Source organism: Dermacentor albipictus, chromosome 4 (assembly GCF_038994185.2).
Source record: "Dermacentor albipictus isolate Rhodes 1998 colony chromosome 4, USDA_Dalb.pri_finalv2, whole genome shotgun sequence".
In the NCBI taxonomy this organism is placed as follows: Eukaryota; Metazoa; Arthropoda; class Arachnida; order Ixodida; family Ixodidae; genus Dermacentor; species Dermacentor albipictus.
Window position 1 is genome coordinate 69,837,971 of NC_091824.1, and position 16,658 is coordinate 69,854,628.

General features: G+C 52.0%; 1 protein-coding gene and 1 non-coding gene across 9 annotated transcripts in view; one reads left to right on the forward strand and one right to left on the reverse strand.

Annotated features, from left to right (window-relative positions):
- LOC135902051 (poly(rC)-binding protein 3-like) overlaps nt 1-16,658 on the reverse strand; it is a 458,527-nt gene that overhangs the window by 424,587 nt on the left and 17,282 nt on the right. The gene's annotated exons all lie outside the window — the stretch shown is intronic.
- Nucleotides 10,142-10,214, forward strand: TRNAM-CAU (transfer RNA methionine (anticodon CAU)). The gene has a single exon. It is a non-coding gene; the product is annotated as a tRNA-Met (tRNA).

Genomic DNA, 16,658 nt, shown 5'->3' on the forward strand with positions numbered 1-16,658 from the left:
TCGCGCGTGTGCCTACTTGTATGGAATGTTAGGTTGCATTTTTTGGGCGCAACGGTGAATTCAGGCCATCTTTCACTATACGCAATGTCTATAAGCGTGCTAAAGCTTTATATTTAAACCAGCGCGGTGCCATCGGCGCTGAGTCTGTGCGGTGAGTATACAGTGTTTATATATATAGTTTTTTTTTTTACGTCTACCTTCTTGGATCTTTCAATCTTTGAGCCCGACGCAACCAAAACGCTACAGTAAGACGGGCCCATGAGGGAACCCGACGTCGACCTCATTCCGCGTTCTGGCCCAGAGCACGAGTCTCGGTCTTAACCGAGTTCAAGAGTCGAGCCTCGCAGAAGCCTGTTCCCATCCCTATATTTAATTCTGCCGCGCAGGTCCCACCTGAACGGTAAGTGGATTTCCCGTGCGAGAAAAACCAGACAATGAAGAAGAAAAAAAGAAATGACAGAGACAGAGGGCAAAGAAAAAATCGCGAAGAAACAAGCGGTAGGTGGCAAGGGAGCGGGCGCTGCCTTACAAACAATCCTCCAGTCGCGCCGCTTTTCTCATTATCCCCAAACCTTGAAAGAGAGGGTCCGCGTGCGCCCATAGGGAGCAGAGCCAAGCGGCCCCGGGGCCAACACAAAATGTGCGGCCGCGCGTGTACGCAACGTGAGACATTGCAGATTGCAAAAAGAACAAAAGACCAAACGCACCGGGAAGCTACATAACCAGAACGCGCACTGCTAACGTCCAGCTTCCCTAGACTTTTTTTTTTTCTTTTTTCCTTCTGCTCCGCAGGGCGCTCGCACAACAGGCGGCAGCAGCAGCAACGGAAGAGATGAGGCCCGAGTCAGGGCTATTTACCATCTTAAGTGACTCGTGTTCTGCCGACAAACAAGCGCGTCGACTCGCGAGAGCCCATCGCCGCACGACGACGAAGGGCGCCAGGGGGCGCGGGTGCTGCTTCTGCTGTTTCCGCACGGCCGTGCTGCTGCTGCTGCTCGCCGCCTCTCGGCAGGCCTAATTTAATTGGGGACACGCGCGCGGCGGACGCGGCCTCCGCGTTGTAATGCGTTTAGCGACGAACAGGGGTCGCACCCGGCGAGAGCGCTATATCGCCACCGTACAGCGAGCACCGGCGCTCGGGGTGTGCGCAGGCACATACGAAAGCGCAAGTATACAGGGCGGCAAGCCATACGCGTATACACACACATATATATACACGCACACACAACGCCCCGCGTCGTAGAGTGAAGCGGGGAGCAACAACAACGCCCCCTCCTCACGTTTATATAGGCCCTCTAGCGCACGTTATAAGCAGCACCGACCCCGGGGCACCATATTGCGCGGCCCCGGGCTCTATTTAACGAGCGCCAGCGCACACCGAACCTCGCGAACAGAAACAGTGCGGCGTTCAAAGCGATGGCTGTAAGTATTACGTCACCGGCTGTTGCCGCCTGCGACCTCGTGGCGAAGCCGACCCGGTGGCAGCGCTTTCGCCCAATATGCAGGCACTTTCTCTCAGTCGCATTCACATTTACGAAAGTGGAGCGCGCCGTTTTAGACCCAGATGTTGCGGAAACGAAAAGGCGTTCGAGGGGTCTACTTTTACAACATGCGCGATGAAGAGTGCGAGCCGACGAAACGATGAATAACTTCGGAGTGGCTGAAAGCAGCACGCCCCTCCGGCTGCTCCCGTTCACGTGTAGAAAAGGTATACATTTAATTGAAGACATAGACGGAATAACCTCCACTTCGATGTGTAATGAAAACGCGCTACAATATAACATCACCCACTACACTCCAGGTAAGTTAGGTGGTCAAGCGTACACACAGTATACAATTTATTGTCTATGCTAAAGTATTCTGGTACGGCGCTGTACAAGGAACAATGAAAATAACGGCCGCCAATTACCTCGCTCACCGCCATGGATACCAAGTCAGCTTTTCCAAGGCAATACCGCCCCTCCCTCCACCTCCCCCCGGCCTATTCTCGTTTCGAGCTGACAACACGCAACGCTAGGCATCAGGAAGCGCGAGCAGACATTCCCCGGTGACCTCAAGGATGGCGCCTAGGCAGCCCACAGCACTGCTGTGAACCTTGCGCAGCAACGTCGATCAACAAGAACAGAAAAAACGACGCCTTCGAATACAGGCAAAAGTGAAAGACAAGACAAGGAAACAGGCCAACGCCATCAAGCAGGCCACGGCTCCACTTGAATGGCGAAGGAAAAGCAAAACGCGGCTCGGCGTTGAAAGGACGCGTCAATCTCGCAGCGTGACACACGCGGCACAGTTTCCCAGAGTGTGACGTGCCAGCAGTTCCGCTGCAACGAGATATGAGAGAAAAAAAATACTAACAAAACACGGAAAGCAAACTACGGCGCGCACCTCGTGCTGCAGTGCATCCACGCTTCACGAAATCCAAACAGAAGCGGCGCTATACAGGAGGCCTCGCAGATAAGCGCGCGCGCACACGCACGCACGCGCGCACGCACGCACACACACGCATGCAAGCGCAGCTATACACTGCCTGCACCTACCACGTCCGTTCTTCCCTCTATCAATTGCCCAACCTACCCTTTACCTCATCACACATGCAATGTAAAGTGCCACCTAGCAGCAGGGCATCCGCGCGAAACTTCGGGAAACACGCGGTTCGTTAGGACGATCGCTGAGTCAGACAGGTGCAAGTCCCGAGTAACCCTCGCAGGTTCCTTTCGGAGCGAGCGCGGCTTGCGCAAGTTGCTCCACCCTCCCTGCTGATCGCCGTCCAGGCGTCAGCAAACTGGGGTAGACAATCACAAAGTGGAAAGGCAATTTCATTGCCTTCCCTTTTCTTGGGCGCTAATAGACAACCAATTGGTACTACTACACGCGCGATACACTGAACGAAACTACAGCTCGCTTTCTGGTGCGTTCTGTTTAATTTTGCCTTTGTAATTGAAGCGATCAAGACTCAATTGAAGACGGCGCCGCCGGTTCTGCTCACGTATCTACATGTAGGCTATCTTGCGTGCAGCACAATCTAGAGCAAACTCTGAGCGGTACGATGCTTGTGATAGGATTCCACCTCAATTCGCGCCTTGTATTGTAGGACGTTACGTACTCGATATACACATGTTCAATCACTGCCTGCTTGCGCTTATAACGTTAATGACAGCGACGAGACATAACCATACTTTCGTTTGCGGCAAGAGTGTATACTGTGGTTGCGCCACCTATCTCCCCCTTTCACCTGGAATAGCTATTCAGGACAGCACACGATATAACATTGCAGTTTCCATCACAGCCATAATATATGGCTCGCCGTTTCTCTCATTAAAAACGAGCAAACGAAAAAACAAGTAAGGGTGTGAATAGCAGTGAAACGGTATTAACAAGGCGAAGAAAGAATGCGGTGCCCCTCCTGAGCGGTTCCTGTCCCTCGCACAAGCTGCCTCAAGTTTCAGGAGTCTGTTTCTTCCCCAGTGACCACTTGAAGTATCTCCACAACTTTAAGGTACCGCAAATAACGTTGCCTACAACAAGCACCCAGCAAAACAGCGGTCTGGACAACGTAAAGCGCACAAGCAACCAGTGAAGCTACCGCTCCAGCCACTTCCAATGGGAAACGATTGACGCAAGTCGCACTTGTTCGTTGCATCATGCACAGCGTTCGTCGATCTATGCAAACGATCGCTAAGGGTTCGCAAGGGTAGCTGACCAAGCCAATGCATTTCTTAGTTGTTTCCGCACCGAATCGCCAACGCCACCAACCCGCTAAGGCTTCCTATATCCTCTTCTCCTGTTGCCGCCCTACTCAACGGAGAAAGGCCGGAGGAAAATTACTACACTATCCCGCAGGGTAGTCTTCCCTGCGGGATAGTGAATTAAGTGTAACTTTAGCGGGTTGGTGCGTTGGTAATTCGGTGCGGAAACAGCTAAGAAATGCATTGACTTGGTGAGCTACCCTTGCGAACGCTTAGCGGTCGTATCCGCCCCAGCCGCAGAAGAACACAGTTACTAGAGCTCAATAAAGTTTTCAGTAACTAACTAATTACACTATCCCGCAGGATTCAACAGCACCTTTGGACACATAAGTTACACGGCGCTTAAGGGGACACCGTAAAGTTTCAAGCGTTAGGAACCAGTGCGCTGTCACGTCGGTGCTGAAGCCAGTTAATTAGCCCGTACAGAAAACATGTAACTTATTTTACTGCCCTCCACAATGGACACCAACTGTGCCATGGTGAACACTGCAGTTTACCTCGGGTTACGGAAGCCAAAGAAGCACTTGCCTATGTCTTTCCTAGAGCAAAAGACCAGCCGAGGTCGCTGCTTCAACTAGACAGCAATGGAGTCCGCGGCCGATGACGCAGCATACACCCTCTCCTTTATCGCTCCCTCCATCTTACCCACTGATCGATACATTAAGAGTTTTAGCAATAAAACTCTAGAAGACAAAGAAAGCAAACTAGAACACCGGCGCGGAAATCGAGCATGAAGTGAAAGCTCTGCAAACTGTGTCAGGGAAATCCCAAAGCCAACTTTGTGCTTTATAAATCGAAACTATGCAGTGTATATCGTACACCACTATCCTGCGCTAACGCATATATTGGCCACACAGGGTGCTACCTGAATCTTGGGCTCGGAGGGAATGAGAGTAGTACATTATACGGATTGATCTGCAGCCTCGTTCGCCCACATCGGTCTTCACTAGATACTTTTAATTCGATACGCTAGGTCTCGTGTGCGTTCTGTGTATGCATCATTTGACCTGTCATCGCACTCACCTTAATGTCGTTTGCCTAAGCATCCTTACGTTTTATTGAAAGAGTCTTTCTCTCTCTCTCCTCCTCGCCTGTCGATTCGCATTCACGCATGTGACCGCGAAAGCCCATTATTTCTTTCTTTCATTGAGACACACTCGTCCACCGTATGCGAATGAAGCCAGCCTGCAACGAACGGTCCACTACGGAAGGTCCGGCCGCGCGTCCACCTACGAATCGCCCCGGAGAGAAGGAGAGCGAGAGACGCTCTCCTTATCTGGTCAAGCGGCATCCGCCCGGCCCATTAGCTGGCTTCTTCTTCTTCTTCGAGGCCCGCCGCAGACGCCGCATCAGCCGGGCCCCGGTCACGTACGCTCTGTTGACGCTTTTAGCCTGCCCCCGCGTAGCGCACGTAGTGCACCCTCAGCACCGTAGCGAGAGCTCTCGCTACGCGAACGACGTCCCGCGCACCGCAATGCCCACCTCCCATGGCCCGCGCCGCGACACTAGACTACACCGCTTCTCGCTTCATCGCTCCTTTTGTCTTTTTCCGTTCCTCTACTCGTATTCCCCGTCGTCGCTGCATACACTCCGATCCTGCGCGCGGCGGCGCATCTAGTTCGTCCTCTTCTCGTCTTCCTTCTTTTTTTTTTTCTCCCCTTACTCTTCCATTTCTTTCTTTCTTTCTTTCTATCTTTTTTTCTCCTTCTCGCGTTTCCCCCTGGTCCCATGCTTAGCAGCGCCGCCAGCACGCGCCTAATGAACCTTACACTTCGCCAGTGTGCCGCACCGCTTAATTTACGGGCCGACGAAAGAGAGGAAGAGACAAACCTCTCGCTTTATCTTTTGTCGGACTTATGTTTCCCCCGTGTAGGCGCGTAATTAACCGCACTAATTATGCCGTAATGTCAAACCTCGTTTCTGCGCATTTCTCGTTCTCCTTCGCCTCTCTATTCTTGATCCTTCCCGCGAGATGGGCAAAAAGAAAGAAGGAAAAATTAAAAAAAGAAAGGTCATTGCGACGCCAGCAGTCAGGTTCAGCAGAAAGAAATAAGAAAAATACTGAATTTGGACAAACCGAAGCAGAGGAAACAAAATAAAATGCGGTGGCAGTCACTACATGACTGGGGGAAATATTCAGAGAGAGAGAGAGAGAGAGAGGGGGGGGGGTCGGTGGAGGTCAGCTGTCGGAGCAATAAGCATCAAGTTTCGCTGCACGACCTCTTTCGCGGCCCCGAACAAGAATTGCGACGATGTAGTCGCCCCTCTGCTCAGGCACCAACTGCGGTGGCGGTGACCTGAGAAGTGAGACTAAAATGATATAGGGATTTTGACTAGACAAGGCGGACAACTTTGTGTAGCTAGCTATAGAGGGAAAGCTAGGGGCGCGTGGCCGCTGCAGAGGTGTTAACGCGCCATGTAGTCCGGCAGCGTTTGAGAGTGCTTCTGGTTGCTCGGAACAGACGCTGAATCGACGAAACTTCCAAGTGGCCGATTTCGCATTTGCATAGACGCCGAAGGAAAAAGCCGCAAAATAATAAGTAAACTTTTAAACTCGGTGGTGTGTTCTGCGGTAGTTAACTGTTGCTAATAAGGTACGCATGGTTTCTCTTCCCCAGCCTAACCTAACGTGAATGAAAACACGGGACTCTTTTCAGAAGCGCTCTCACTTGTGCCCGCTTTGCCTCCGTAGCTTTCCCTTCAGAGCCACAGAAAGTTGTGCACGAGTATAAATAAGCGTTGTGTTCAGAGGCAACCCACAATCTAAAGTAAGTGTAATTTAATCAAATGACACATATCTGACACAAAAGAGCACATATTTGCTCGCTGTAAAGGAATATTTGGCAGTTCGGTTCACGAAAAATAGCCACCGCGAAGTTTTATCTCTTATGTTAATCTCTCGTCGATTCTGAAGTTTGCTTTTCTGATACAGACACTAAAGCGGCTCTCTCTCGCATCATCCTGATACAGTGAGGCGGATAGCAGTTTCCCTCTCTCTCTCTCTCTCTCTCTCTCTCTCTCTCTCTCTCTCTCTCTCTCGAGTAACACGGCGGTCACGCGACCCCGCTGCAAGTAGCAAACGGCTTTCGCTACTTAGCAAGCAGAACGCAACCGCGGAGGCAACGACGCCACACACCGCACACACACAAAAAAAAAAAGGAGAAAGACTCGACGAAGACGTGCGCGCTCGACAAACCACTTGATACACGGAGCCCCCAGTCTACACCACAACGGGTGGCTCCATGCATCGATTACGTGAATAGCTCAAGCATCCCAGGTAATTATGCCAATAAATCATCGTCATGGTTGTTTCTCAATGTAATGGCGCAACTCACTCTGGGGTAATCGGCCAAAAATCACGCTTTGCCACTCGATCCAGCAAACCTTCTCTGCCAATTGCCTCCTCCTCTGCTTGTTCGCATGGCTGGCGCGAGGGACCATCAACCTGCTCGTCTAGGACGGCGGCCAGAGGAGAGCCCTGCCTCCGGCTAAGCAAAACGGAAACGAAGAAAGCGCAAGAGCCAAAGCCACCAGTGTGCCCATACACACAGCGCTCCTGCTGTCTAGAAAGCGACCCGGAGAAACCTGAGAGATGCAAGAGCGTAAAGAACGGACAGAGACGGAGCGGCGCGCTTGGAAATTCAGCAGACCCCTTCCACGGAACAACGCGGCCGCCGCGCGAGAGCGCAGTGCGTGCGTCCAGAAGCCGTGGTTTACGCGGCCGTTGGACACCCCTCAGCCAAGCACCCCCCCCCCCCTTCCATTCCCCCCAGGCTCCGCTGGAGTAGGGGGACGGCGGCAACGGCGACCAGCAGGTAATGCATGCGCAGGGCTCTGAAAAGGAGGGATCTACATATCACTAGACGCGGCCACATGTAAACACAAGCAGAGAGAGAGAGAAAGGGGGGTGAGATGAATAGAAAGGCCAGAATCCCAGCCCCGCACCGGAGCGACCGCGTCACGAACCACGACTCAAACGCGACCCCGCTGCAAGCAGCAAACGGCTTTCGCTACTTAGCAAGCAGAACGCAACCGCGGAGGCAACGACGCCACACACCGCACACACACACACACACAAGGAGAAAGACTCGACGAAGACGTGCGCGCTCGACAAACCACTTGATACACGGAGCCACCAGTCTACACCACAACGGGTTTCGACGCGCGAAAAACGAGGCGGCCCAATTAGTCGCTCCGACGGCTCACTTCGCCGGCGGCCGGGCTTCCCCGACTCCGGGCGACCATTTGTCACGCGAGCCCTTGCTCAGCGAGCAGTTGCCGCATGTCGCCGACGGGGACGACGACGACGGCGAAGCGTCCACCGCGCCGCTGTCATCTGCGCCTGCCCGCGTCCACGAAACGCTGCGCCCCGACAGGCGCTGAAATAACCGCAGACACTGAACAAAAGCCCGTTCCAGAACTGTCCGGGCGAGAGATTACTCCCTGCCCAAGCTGCCCCCCAACGTACATACAAAATACAAACCACTACTTTTGGCGAACCAGGATGTCAAACCTCCGACGATCATGCGCACGAAGGAAAGAGGAATGTTGTCAATGAAGTTAAATTGCCGCGTCATAACGACAAGGCTTATTCCTCCTGTTTCGATTCGAACACATTGGCCAGCTCTGCCCCAGTGAAACGAAATCATAATAACAAAATATGCAGATCCCACGCACTGTGCGAATCGATGTAAGCGAAGCTTTCTATGCTGTTTGCTTTGAGTGACCATAATTATCGGCGACGTTGACGGCGAACGTGTCATTTCTTCAATACCAATATCAGAGTGATGAGTTACCTTGCGTGCACTACTGCTGTTTGTCTGTGTACCGCACAGTACGCACAGTGAGACGTGTTTGCTTGAGGCGTTGTTGTGCGCCATGGCTCATAAGCTCCGAGAGGGTTGTGACCATTGCCTCAAGTGACACATCGCATCGCGGCAAAGAGAAAGGGGAGAAACGATAAATGAAAGGCAGGGTGGTCAACCAGCACTGAGCCCGGTTGGCCACCCTACACTGGGGGAAGGGAAAAGGAAGTGCTGGCAGAATTATGGGGCTGTACGTGCCAAAACCTCAACCGGCTTACGGGGCACGCCGTAGTGGCGGGCTCCGCATTAACTTGGGCACTCTGGTGTTCTTTAACGTGCACCAAAACCTAAGTGCACGAGCGTTTTTGTATTTCGCACACGTCCAAATGCGACTGCCACGATCGGGATTGAACCCTCGACTTCGAGCAATGCCACAGCTGCAAAGCTACCGCTGCGGGCACATAAGTGTTGATTTGACTGTGCTACCGCTTCCGTGGTGTCGCCTAAACCCTACGGTGTTTTAATTCGGCTTTGCGTCTAAACGCCCCGCGTCAGTTGTCAGCTTGACAAACTTGCATGGCGTTTATTTTTCGAAAACAGCAGACGCGTACCGTACGTTCAGTTTGCCCGCAACCGCTGTTTCCTTGCCTTCTCACGTCATTTTTTTTAAATCTCTCTTGCGCCCTCTCCCCCTGTATGAGAACTGCGAGAGTGGGAAGGCTGCTATTCAATCGTTTCGCGACTGCGTCGCTTCTACCCATTCTCTGCCTCCTCTCCCCGTCCTCTCTACAGTTATATCTGCATCCCATATGGACTTGCACGTTAGCAGAAACGTAAGCGCTGCAGTTTCCGCGATGCTTTTGAGGGGGGTCATGGTTAATTACAGCTAGAACAGCAGCTTCGGCTTGTTGGTTTTCCATCCTGGTGATAACAGCGCAAAACGTAGGCGGGACACGAGACGAGAAGACGACACCACAAGCGCTGCGCTTGATAGGGGGGGGGGGGGGGGGGAGGCAGCGTTCGTGGTGTCGTCTTCTCGTCTCGTCTCCCGTCTACCTTTTGCGCTGTTAACACCATGATAATTACAGCTCATCATCATCATCCTCATCATCAGCCTGGTTACGCCCACTGCAGGGCAAAGGCCTCGCCCATATTTTTCCAACAACAGCTGTCAACAGGCTAATGTGGCGACACCCATGGAGCTCCAGAGGGCACTGTGCACATGCGACGCTTTTTGTCGACGCCCGCTTGCATCGTACATCACAAACGCATTGAAAGGCCCATCGCGCCTTCGCACGTCACTGACATGCGACGTATGCATAAATGTCGCAGAGTGACATTCCACTCCCGGTGTTGTGCTGTTGTGCGATGTCAGCAAGTGTTCCGAGAAATGTTCGCGTAAAATGTCACTTCTCATCAATGACCATCACGTCGGCGCCGTATAGTGAAAGCAACACTGCGCACACCTGTCTCTGCCAGAAACAGCGCCAGAAATGAAAAACCATAAGTTTGTGAGTGGTGACGCTGGCTAACCAAGGTTGGTTCTACTAGTAACACATAAATACCCAAGAAAGTGGATGGGGAAACCCCGCCGCGGTAGCTCAATTGGTTAGAGCATCGCAGGCATAATGCGAAGACGTGGGATCGATCCCCATCTGCAGCAAGGTGTTTTCTCATCCACTTTCATTGCCATTAATTTATCATTTCTTTAATTCAATTAGTAAGGACAAGTGATTTCCCCTGTCTTTTCCTTGGTGTGTCTGTTCGCTTCTCATAATATGACTAATAAAGATCGGTCCCGTCGGTTAAACCCCTTTCTTCTCGAAACTACGAATAAGATAACGACAAATCAAGCGCAGTATAGCACGTCAGGTTTGTCTTGTGTTATCGCAGGTTCAGGTTTTCTTCAGGGCCTCCCGATCCAGGCAATCTCTACAGTCGACACAATCATGCCATATTAAAAGGGCTGCGCGCTAATTGCTCTAAAAACTGGCGGCTGGCCACGTGCCGCATTGTTAACTGCATCAGCAGCCAGTGCGCAGATATGCTATTTGGCTGCCGTAGAATTTGGCTATACTAGTTAGAAACATGTGTGCATTAAAAAAGCTTATGCCACACATGAACGGTAGCCAGGTTAATTTTTTGCTAGACATTCACATCCATACATTGTAACTAAAAAGAAAAAAAAAGCGAGAGAAGAAATGGTAGGCGGCTTTGGAAGGCTTTGATGTAATGACGGCTACACTGTGTAATGTTTGGGGTCGGGCATGAAATAGATGGTAGCTGGCCCATGCCGTCGCCCAACTTATGCAAACTGAGGACGTTGTTGAAGGGAAGGATTGCTTCTCATCGAGAACAAGGAATACGGGTTTATTTACAGTATTTACATGAGAACGTTAAATTTCATCAGTTTAACATGACTGCGAGAGGAATGCACCCTCAGAAGCCGCACAACAGCTCCTTATAAACACTCTGTCCACCCTAGATCCCTAGGTGAGGGAAAAACGGCCGTTCAACCTGCTACAAACTCGGAGTGTTCACAGTCATCGTAGCCAACCCACCTTCTGGGTGGGGGGGTTAACACACAATTCCGCACAGCTTTCACTGACCACGCCGAAGTGAGTGGGTTCACGTGGTAACGGTGCTTGACCCGAGCAGGCGCCTCTTAATCCCCGAGCTGACCTCGTACAGCGGCCGCAGCGGCTGTCCATTTTCTGGCGTCTTCAAAGGCTCATGAGAAGGCACCGCAAAGAATCTCCTTCCAGGAATTCCCCCTGCTTCAGTCGAACCGTGAAGGCGTTGGCGTTTCACTAACAGTTCGTCCACTGATCGCGCTTGGTCATAGCGGCGCCGAGGGGGTGTTGTGCGGCACACCGTCGTCCCGACAAAACGAGTCGCCGCGACAGGTGGGGAAGGCTTCACTGGTCGCTTCGGGGAAGCTCGCCACGCTCGCAGCTGCGCCTGGCTGGGAAAATTTTGAAGGTCGGTACCCTTGCAGGCCGTTCGTAACAACTGTTGCGATCGGGCGCTGACCCTGCGGAACCAGTCGCTCACGGAGAACGCGACAATGGTCAACAAGCCAACGCGCTCGTCAGTGTCAGTTCCTACTGCGGTGATTCGTGGCAACCCGTTGGACACCGGCAAACGAGTTTGGAGATTTCGCGAAGTGACATTCCTTTAAACTACCTCATGGTGCATTTCTCTCCTGTGATGGGTTCGACAATGGGCATTTAGTGTCGGTGATGTGCGACTCTAGCCACATAATGTCGCCATGAAAAAGAGAAGTCCACTCGTCGAAACGTTGGCTCCGGCTTTCACCTTGTTCTGATTTTGCTCATCTAACAACGCTAGTACGCTTCGCCCTGCACGTGTTTTGGGAATAAAGGCTGCAAACCTCCTACGATGATGTCACCCATCTGACAGTGGATTAGGAAATTTTCCTATTCGCCTGCAAGTACAGCTCTGACAGAATTCCAGAGACCGATGAAGCCACAGACGTCAATTATGGGCGCTGATGAAAAGGAGATAACGTGGAATGCTTTTGCACGCCAGACCATGTTTCTTGTACATTGTGCCACGTGCGGCCATCGGCCTGCCTCCCCTTCGCCTACCACAGCCAGACCCGAGCACCGCTGTCGCCGAGCGTACCCTATTGCCGAACCTACATACACGAAGACCACTACATTCAGGTTCGAGAGTTTGCCGGAAAAGTTCTTTAAGTCTGTACTGCTATGCGTGGAACGAAATCTTGCGTTCCTTCCTTAAAAAAAGTATTTCTGAGTTTCCTAATAAATCATGCACTTTTCTCCAGGGTGAAGCCACCTCATGTTCCTCATCGTTCTATATGCAAAAGTCTCGAACTAGGTATAGCACCGGCTACAAGAGTACCAAAAGATGACGATACTAATACCCCACTTTGTTCTTGCTTTTCTTCAAGAAAGAAAAGAAGGAAAGCAAGAGGACAGGGGCTGACGGAAATATGAAGAAGGCGATGGAGGCAGTTACGTGTTTCGTCGTCGCGATGTTCCTCACGTAACAATGGCCGTACCCTATTTGTACCCCCAAGGATTTGAGAAAGGTTTCGTTCGCACAATAATCCCGTGTATAGCGAGCCAGTACACATACCCGAGAGAAGGCAGGCATTGTTGCGAGCGTTTTCTCCCGGCGTAAGGCGGTCGCTACTGACGTCAGAACGACCACATGTTTTTTTTACGACTTCGCGGCACGAAACAGCCGGCAGCAGCACTAAGGCGTGTCTGTGCGTTTATTCTCGGCAGACACAGAGCCGCCCGCGTCGTTTTATAACGCTCCGGAAATATCCGAACACATTCGCGGGCCAGCACCAGACCGGTCACTACGGGCGCACAAGAAAACAACGTGAACTCCAAGCCAGCAGGTGCCGGGTGTAATGCCCGCGTGTGTGCGTGATTCATTGAATCACGGGGGTTAACATTCCATAGCACGCCAGGCGCCCTGACAGACGTCGTAGTAAAGGGCTTCGGCTTCATGCCGACAACCTGACGTTTCTTGGTAAATTCTTTAAGCGTTTGCTTCGCGCACCGATGAGTATGCGGCCGCCGAGGGCGGTAAACTGAAACCGCGATCACGTGCTCGGAATTAGAACAGCATGGCCACTGAGTCAGCGCGGCGAAATATATGGGTAGGATACGAACGTGGGTTCGTATCCCATCTGCGGCCAGTTGTTCTTCCATCTACTTTAATTTCCATTTATTTATAATTTATTTAATTCCATAAAGAAGTACGCATAATGTCCCTTATGTTTTCCTTGGTGTGATTGTTTGTTCGCTAATACTACAGCAATAAAGATGCCATCTTGTTTGATCCATTCCTTCCGTACTGCCCACATCTCCAAGCTGGCAACTCTACACAACTCAACTTTCCCGCGCTTTTGCGCATTCAAATAATGCCAACGCGCACGCAGATCGCGCTCTATAGCTGCAGGAAGTCGTGTGCCCGTCGCGAGAAAGCCAAGGTCGGCGCATCTCTAAAAGAAAGTCGGCACGCTCTCCTTTCGCTGGCCGCGAGCGTTATCGCATCTCGAGGACGCCAAATAGTTAGCAGGCGGAACTGGGACAGCGAACCGATCGTGTGCCTCTTCGCTATTCTGGTTAGAAGCGACGCAAAGGAGCTCCGCGCGGCGCATACGGCACAGCTGAGATTAAAGCGCGCCAGAGATCGAAATCTCGCCGCTACAGACGCGTGGCCGTTTAAGACACGAAACTTGTACTTCGCCGAATCCGTTGCCGAACGAACGTCGCACTCCTGGCTCCGATGTCGAGGTCGCAATTGACTCGAGATCGCAAGCTCTGCGCCAATCGACGCCCACTCGCAAAGAGCGGAGTCGAGGGGCAAAGTCGAACGACGCCTATGTAGCGATCACACACGAGCCAGCGAAAACGCGGAGCACGGCCGTAATATACCGTATACTTGGCACAACATTAGCGATAACCCCCGCGGCGATGCTACGCCAAAGCATGCGGGGGCACCTTTCACATGCGACTGGAAGTATTTCGATATACGCATCACTCGGAATCAGGGAGCCAGCGAGTTAATGCGGATATAACGAATTCGCTGCAACACACCGCAAACGCCAGAAAGAAGATTATAATCCATATACGGTTTCGTTCTCTATGCAGTGTCTCTCGTAGCGGTTAAGCGTCTCTTAGGACAGCAGGGAGACAAGCGAGACAAATCATGACGATGTGTCGCTCGGAGATGGCACATCCTATCAATACTGTTGCCTGCTGCAACATCCAAGTTGTATGCCCCTAACGCACGATAGTTAAAAGAAAAAGTCAAGTACTCCGTCAAAAAAGTCCTCGCGCATTGCAACGAGCCGATACAAGCCGTACAACGGGCCACTGGTTCACGCTAGGGCTGTCGGAAGTCGGGAAGAGCACCACCCTTACGAGTGCCCGACGCACCTAGACATTCCTATTTCGGGGGCCCTTTGTCGAGGTTAACGAGGTGCCAATGGTCACGAGAGCCGGAAGCATCGGCGGAACGGGAAGCGCTGCCGATTTACGCCGTGCGCACATTGATAACCGGACACGCAGAATTTTCGGTGCGGTAGCCTAGTGCATTGTTTTTCTACCGGTAGTCTATATACGCTCAACGGCACATCATCATGCTCATAGAAACGCGAGCACCTTCCAGCCAGGAGAGTTACCTGCGAAGCACCAATCCCCTCATTAACACTCCGGTGTATACCGCGGAGAGACCTCGTCGACAGCCGCTTCCTTAACCTGCACGACGCAATGGCGCCTACAAATTCTCGACAGCCGAACATGAGAAGTGCCTTCGGCGTCGTGACCTTTTCTTGCTTTTTGATTACATCTTCCCTTCATTGACTATTTCTTTCTTTTCCTTAGCGGGCTGAATCTTCCGACACGGCAAAAGCTTAGGGTACCGCCACACTCTATATTCTACCCTACACGCACTCTCCCTCAACTCCACACACAGAGCCTCGCCTGTACGCTGCGGCAAACTTGCGCTCGGTCTCGGCGACCGCGCTCCCACCATCGCCAGCACACTCTGCGGGCGCGTATATATATATATATATATATATATATATATATATATATATATATATATATATGCACACACATGAGGACAAGGTCGCGCCCGCCGCGGGGCACGGTGCCGAGAAGAGAAAGCGCCGGGGCGATTCCTTGCCGCGTGCTCGTCGTCGCCGCTGCAGTACACGCACGGCGTCCTCGCACCTCCGAACGGGAGGCCATCGCCAAAATGAATAATGCATCGGCGCCGATACGTGCCTATAGGGCCAAATCAGGGCGGTGGCGAAAGAAGGGACGGAAGCGCCAGCGCGTGTGTGTGTGTGCGCGCTCGCGGACGCGCGAGACGGGCCGAATAGTGGCGTTCGAGCGCGTTATCGAAAACTAATCACGGAAGGAGAACAATAACGTACGAGGAGGGCGGCTAGAGAGTGAGAGAGACAGAATACCATCAGGGAGCGGCAGCGCATCCAGTGCAACTGTCGACACGTAGTACAGCGTATAACGAACATTAGGGTGGGTGACGCAAAGGCAGCCTTCGCTTGCCATACCGTTAATGAAGGCGCCGGAAGGGGGCGACGAGGGGAAGAAGGGGGACGAGTCATCGACGTGTCAGGAAGCAAAAAAGGGAAATTAGGACAGGACAGACGGTTTCGCAAGCTTTATAGTTGACTGATTTACAATGTTCGAAATCAAGTAATGTGAACGTTTAAGTCTTTACAACTCTATTTTACGATTCATGATTAACTGATTGATTATCGCAGCTACACCATGGCTCTAAAGGCGCTGAAGTAACGGCGATTCGAACGAACTTCGACAACGTAAACCCACTTACGCCAATGTCAAAGTCACTTTTGCATTCCGATCCCCGCCGGAATCGAACCGCGCGCCGGCGCATCTCAGACACCAGAGTTTCGGAGCCGCTAAACTGCACGCCTGTACAGAAACCACAAAGGCACAGCCGCATGCGAGGAGCGTAAGAAATAAAAACAAGGCTAACGGCCTCGCGAGGAGCGGCGCCGAACGTACAACGACGGGCGCTCAACAGACGCCCTCGTCGTATATTTGAAAAGCAAGCTGCTGCTGCCGCTTTCTCGCAAAAAAAAAAAAGAAAAAAAATGCACGGACGTCAGCAGAACTGCGGACGTGCAGATTCTCCTCGCATGTATAATGTTGCCAGCCACCTGCATACGCGGGCGCGCCTATACCTTGGAATGGCAGCTGAAGAAGCACGCGTATAGAAGCCCTGCAAACGTCTGCAGATCCGCGACTAGCTGCTTCTACACGCGGGCACGGCATGGGGCGGTAGAACTTAGTTTCTTCGCAGTGGCCAATACCACTACCGGCTTGGAACTGCGGCGCCTGCTGCGTTCGTGTACGTTTAAGGCGAACTGCACCGCAATGTCTAGCGTTTCTTTTTTTTTTTTTTTTTGTAAGGAAAGAGTAAATTAACTGCTAACGAGAACTGCTTTATTCGCACAAGAAAACATACCGCACAGTCATTTCTCAGTGTCAGAAACAAAGAGGACGATGAAGACATTGTCGTTAAAGGTATACGAAGCGAGATATCC